Source organism: Condylura cristata, unplaced genomic scaffold (genome assembly GCF_000260355.1).
Source record: "Condylura cristata isolate star-nosed mole 26May11 unplaced genomic scaffold, ConCri1.0 scaffold00018, whole genome shotgun sequence".
In the NCBI taxonomy this organism is placed as follows: domain Eukaryota; kingdom Metazoa; phylum Chordata; class Mammalia; order Eulipotyphla; family Talpidae; genus Condylura; species Condylura cristata.
Window position 1 is genome coordinate 7,513,168 of NW_004567119.1, and position 6,376 is coordinate 7,519,543.

At 49.7% G+C, this 6,376-nt stretch overlaps 1 protein-coding gene across 3 annotated transcripts in view; it reads right to left on the bottom strand.

Moving 5' to 3' along the window:
* ZNF827 (zinc finger protein 827) overlaps positions 1 to 6,376 on the bottom strand; it is a 147,134-nt gene that overhangs the window by 116,529 nt on the left and 24,229 nt on the right. The window lies entirely within an intron of this gene.

Here is a 6,376-nt window from a genome sequence, read left to right on the forward strand (position 1 = left end):
CGTGACTTGTTGGAAGACAGGCAAGTGCTATAGTAAAGTCGGAAATGGCTGAAATTCCACAAAAAGAGAATAAAAATGAAATTCCATTACAGGTCTCGCTAGCAAACACTTCACGAGCCAGCTTCCAGCCACCCAAGGGCTAGGGCTTGGGGCGCCCCCGCTTCCAGACTCCTCGATCCTCGTCGCCACCACGCAAGCCGGCTGGTGGTGGGCAAGGGTTGACAACATGTCCCTCGCCACCTGCCACTTGAGATATTTTCTTCCCTTTGTATATCCCAGCAATACCACTCTCCCCGCCGCCCGCCCCACCGCCACCAGCCCTGCCAACGGAGACTCCATTACTCCAGGAATCCTCGAGAGCCCTGTCACGTTTCACCTTCTGCTCCAAATATTCCTTCCACCTAGAATGACTTTCCTCAGAAAACCTGACTGTCCCAATGCAACATGTCCATCAACCCGGCTCAAAGGCCGCTTCCTCGTGGTTCTCCATGGAACGCTTGGCCAGAATTCGCCTCTCCTTTGGCCAGAATTCGCCGCTCCTTCTCGTAGCTCGGACACCACTGAACTAAACCAAGACCCAGCCTTCTTGGAACGCACATTCCAGGCCAGGAAGAGAAATGTTAAACCAAAGTCATAAATGATTAAGTGATGTAGCAGTAAGTCAGAGGGTGGTAGTTCCGGGAAAGAGACAAAGAGCTGGACGCGGAGGATGGGGTCGCGGGTAGGAGGTAAGCTGCCATTTTAACCAGGAGGTTGGGGGTGAGGCTTCCGGGAGGTGGTGACATTTGAGCAAAGACGCAGTCCGTGCAGCCAGGCGCAGTCCGTGCAGTTGTCTCTGGGACACTGTCCCCCGCAGAGGGAGTCAGTGTGACAGCCCTGTCTCTGGACTGGACTGTCCCAGACTGGACTGTCTGGAGTGTCCCTGGAACAGAAGGATGCCAGTGTGAAGAGAGCAGAGAGAAAGCGCAGGGTGGAAGTCAGAAAAAGCATGCGTGTGAGAGTGTGAGCGTGTGAAGGAGGGGCTGCGTGTGTCAGGACACTGTCATCCTCAGCATCATCTTGAGCTTCTGGTCAAAGTAGAGCCGCGAGAGGCTCTGGGGCGGGGGAGTGGGCTGCCGTGACCGCCAAGGTCAAAGCGCCACGGTCAGACCCATTGGGAAACACTCTGCGGTCCCCCGGTTGGGCAGGGAGACGAAGCCGAGGTCCAAGCAAGGGCGGCTGGTCAGGAACACCCAGTTCCTGCTTTGAATGCAGTGCCCCGTTTTATTTATATGGGGGGGCTCGGGGATCTGTCCTCTACCGGCGTGGGGTGTTCTGAGAGTGTTAAGGGGAAGGATGTCCTAAAGGAACTCTGCAGAGTCTCATGGACTCCACCCCCTACTCCAGCTTTCTGGACCCTACACACTACTCCAGTGATTGAAAACTACAACTCCCAGCAGTCCCAGGGAGAGAACTGCAGGACCCCAGGGCGGAGCTAGCAGGAATTCTGGGACATTTGGGGGTATAAATAGGGCGCGCTTGCGTCTCACGCGCTCTGGCTCTGGCTGCCGCTAGGGAAGCAGCTCTCCGGACCGGACCGGACCACGTGACTGTGTGTGCAATCAGCCTAGCCAGCCTAGCCATAAGGTATTCCGCTTACTTTGTATCTCGCTCTCTTTCCCTGGGTTGTTTCCTCTTCCTTTTCCCTTTTGTAAATAAACCCGTTACTGACCCTTCCGTGTGTCCCCGCCGTGTAGCTGAGCTGTGAGCGCGCAGGTGAGGCCCCACAGACAGGCGCCCAGTCCGCTCTGGGCTGCCCTGTACCAAGCGGACAAGGCCTGAGTTTAGCTATCTCCAGCTCCCAGCCCGCGGCGCAGGGCCTGCTCCCTGCAGAGCTGGTGACTGCAGGGAGGACGCTTGCACGTCTCGCGGCCCGGCCTGCCCACACGCACCGTCCTTTTGGGACGGAAAGAGCTAGAACTAGTAATGTATGAACTACAAGCTAATACATTGATCTTCTCGTGCTATTTAGAGAAGAAATGTCACAAATGACAAATTCTCTTTCACTAAGCTAAAGTTCGGCAAGTCCTTCCCGGGATCCTTTATTAAGTTATCAAGAAAATGTAAAATATCAAATGGAATTTGCTGGGCGAAAAAAGCAGATAAAATTGAATTTTCTCAGTTAAAAACAGTCTGGTTTCTTGTGATTTGGCCCATTCCCTTCTCCCCACTTGATTTCAACATTTTTCATTTTTCCTGAATCGGTGGGACCCTGAACTCCTTTATCTCTCCCGTGGCTTCTTGCAGAGATGTTTTTCACCAAACACCAACCTGTCAACATCAATTTCCACAATAGGGCTAATTTTGTGTTCCTTTTGCAAACCACCTTCCTTGATTTCAGATTAAATATCTCATCGTTCAGGAGAATCACATGGGAGTTATCCTGTAAATAGTAAGAGAAGTAAAAGATTTAAAAATCACTCCAGTAAGAATCAGTTGAGCATCTCCTGTGAGAATCTCTCCTTTCATCTTTATTAACACTCACTCAATGAGCTAACACAGGAAAACATGTGACACAAAAGTAAATACTTTCAGAATTTATTTTTTGTCAAAGTGGAGTAGTTCTAGATAGTCAAGAGCGTTCTAGAACCAGTGTAATAAGGTTCAGCTAGCAAAGTACAGAGAACAGGGGTCTGGGTCCACAAAACCACAAGGTCCACAGGTCCAGTCTTAAATTTGACTGAGACTGCGAAAGACACAGGTGACCTGCTGCTTAACACAAGCCCCAGGAAGTATAACCCGCAACACCTGGCCTACAGATGCTTTTTTACAAGCTAAGAAGCCTGTAAGTGACAATTTCTGGAAAGTTCTGAACAACTGCTCACCTAGCCCCCACCCCCAGTCATCAGCCTTCCACCACCTTGAGATGGAAATCAGCTGGAGAGTTTCCTTAGAGGAGGACCCTGAGCTTTGTCATCATCAGGTAAATAAATACCCACTATTCCATAATCCCAATTCTCAAATCCAAGCCCCATCCCCACCCCCACCCCCTTCCTTTTTCTTTTTTTGCAGTCCATCAAAAGTCAACTCAAACACCTAAAGAATTCAGCGCATCCACCTGCAACACCCCCAAAACAAAGTTTAGCCTGCTACCCTTTCTCCCTCCTCAGAGAACAAGAATATTATTCCCCTCCAAATGTGCTTACGTGGGCAAGTGTGTCATTTCAGGCTCTAATTCCATCAAGCAGTGGTAACGACACACATTCTTGAACAATACAAACAGCCGATTTCTAACTTCCAAGCAACTTTCCCAATTTGCCAAAATATGAGTCTCCAACAAGCAAAGAAGCAAACCAAACATTTCCCGAACAAACCAGTTCTAAAATGCCTGGGTATTTCTCAACCATCCATTCCTCCATTCTTTGCAGATACAATCACTGAGATGAACTCTGTTCTGGACTGCAAGGAAACGCAGATACATAAAGAGTATTTTTAATCTCATAATACTTTATTAATCGCTTTCCCGAAGATGCTGCTATTGAAACTGAGGTTATGCAAGGAATAAAACCACCAAATAATTTTAATGCACGGCCTACAAAGAGTCGGACCAGGCACCTAAGAAGAAACATATCTGAAATTCTATTCTGGTGTCACCTGAGGTCAGGTGAAAGGTGGGGAAAGCTTTCAGAGAAGTGAATGCGAGAGAGTGGGGACGTGCAGGGGTTAGAGAGAAACCACGAGAGCCTCAAAAATGCTTTCTGTTCGCAACACAGCTGCAACAAGAATTTGCTCCCACTGATATAAATCGCCCCCCCTAGTAGGCTGCTCTCTATTTTCATGTTCAAGTTCATCAAGGTGTTCTCTGGAAGGTTGCCTTGGTCCAGTTCTGGGGCAGGTGGGGTCCCCACAGTGCAGTCTCAAGTCCCATGAGGGACAAAGTTTCCCTTCTAGGGAAGCTCAAAGCCAGACATTGCTGCAACCCAGGGTAGTCTGGGCCACAGACTCTGGAACAAGCAAGGCTGGATGGTTCACTTGCCCTCACAGTCAGAGAAGTCCCAGGGCAGGAGACATCTCCACGTTCAGTCTGTCACCAGGAAGGAGTAGTGGCAAAGTCACTGGGCCCACGCCCCCCCCCACACACACAGAGGCAGCCTCGGGGAAATGCTTCCTGCAAACAGCAACTGAGGATTTCACAGCTTTCCTAACTCCAGCTCCTCCGGGGAAGCCTCTCAGCGGCCAATGTAAATACTTCCCTGTAAATACATTATTTTTAACCTCCAGAATAGGAAGCTGTTTCCATGGCTAGTTTTACAACAACCTATGTCTCTGACAGCCAGGTTCACACTCATTCCTGAAGTTTTCCACAACCGTCTGTTTTGGTGTTTTTTCACTTTAAGTCAGAAACCCAAAGAATTAAGAATAGAAAATGGTGCAATTACAGAATGAAAATATGCTGAATAAATTCTGTTTCCATGTGGTGACTATTTCTCCTTTGGGGAAAACAAAACAAAATTCCACTACCTAACACATTTATTTATAATTCAGTTCTCAGGCAGTACCTCAGTCATGCAAGAGACACTACTCTTGCCTTATTTTTTTGTTGTTGTTTTCAGCTCACTTCCTTTTTGGTTTGACAGTTTTAATCAGATGCATTTAACTGGACCCATACTGAACTCAGAACATCCTTGCTCAGGAAGTTCAGGAACAGAGAGGGAAAAAAACATGAAGAGAAGAAGTCTACTAACTGTCGTGCTTTTTGGTAGACGTTAAATCAAATGGAGAGGGAAGCTAAGAGCCCCATTTCTAAATCTACCACAAACGAGCCCACTATTGGGGCCGCAGGAATGGAAGCAGAAGGTGTTGAAGAGAACGGGCGCATGCCGGACCAGCCCAGATGGGCAGTGGGCTGCTGCCAAGCAACCTTCCAGGTCATCTACATCTACAAGTTTCCAAGTTTTCCCTTTTCACCATCTACACATCTCTAGCTAAATGCCAACAGCTATCCTTTAAGATTACACACCCCTCTCCGTATTACCAGTTATACCTATAGCACCACGAAGCCAACGTTTCCACACAATTTTAGATAAGAGAGTTTGTAAAATCAAAGGAGTCGCATGCAGAAGGTATCAGCAAAGCCAATGTTATTGTTGACTTAACTCAACAAATATTTCCTGCACATTTGCTGTGTTCAGGGATTCTCAGACTCAGCAGCCTCGAACCCAAGAGTTTATGCTCAGCAGGACCTGAGCCTCACTCCTGCAATGGGGTGCAGCCACTGTGCCCCCACAAAGGTACACAGCACAGGCTGTGGGTGCCAACAGCGGAAAGAGAAATTCCAACCAGACAGCGGGAGTGGGAATCCACCTGGAAGGATGAAGCTTTTGTTCTCTAAATTTCTTTCTTACATTGTTGTTTATTTTTGCAAGTAATTGGTTTCTCCCAGGTTAGAAGGATAAAGATTTTAAGGGATGATGCTGGCAATTCCTTATGGGCTGGCTGACTCCTCTTTGCAAACCATCCAAGAGGACACGCGCGTTCGGGTGGCAAGCAGCATAAACGGCTGGATAGTGCTACATTCTTAACTGTTCCCACTTTTAAGACTCACTAGGTATTGCCTTCTGTGAAGGGCAGGTTTTACCTATTGTCTGACCATACTCTCTAGTTTTGAAAGCGAACTATTAGATGACGAGTGCCTCCGGCAGGACCATAAGGTAGTCTTGGATTTCTGCCCCTCCCGAGGGTATTGGGGCTCCCGGAGTTGAGACATCCAGGACCACATGGAGCCAAAAGTAATGCCCTGGTCCCTGCCCCCAAAAATGAACGGGCACGACAGGGAGGCCGTGGAAGGCACACTCAGGGTCCCCTCTCACCTCTTCTCCGAGGTCAGCGCCATCCTTCTTGGGGCCCCTTCCCCGAAGGCTGCAATCCAGCCAGCCACAGGTTCTGGGGTGTCACCGTGACCACCTTGCCGCTGGAGGAAGGTCTCTGATTGGCCCGCTGGGGTCACGTGCCACCCCTGAGCCTATCACAGAAGCTGGGGGGCGGGCTCTAAAAGCGGCTCAACGTGGGTCCAGGGGTGACGTCTAACAGAGGCTTCGTGAGCGCACGTCAGGCGGCCCAGAACGGAACTTAGGGTTTTCAGCACGAAGCACAGCCCGGGCCTATCTGCCCATTTTCCAAGGGCTCCTTTGCAGCCCGAAAGCCTTGACACACCCCCACACCAGTTCTGCTTCAGCCCCTCAATCCTGGGGTGGGGGGTGGGCGTCTCGCGGTGGGGATAGTGGGGTTTGGGCTCTGAGCACACAGGGATGGACAGAGCCGCGCATCCGTCCTGGGTCAGCCAAGGCTGTCGGCGTGGCGTGGGCGAAAATGGGAGAACTGCTAGCTATTTAAAACT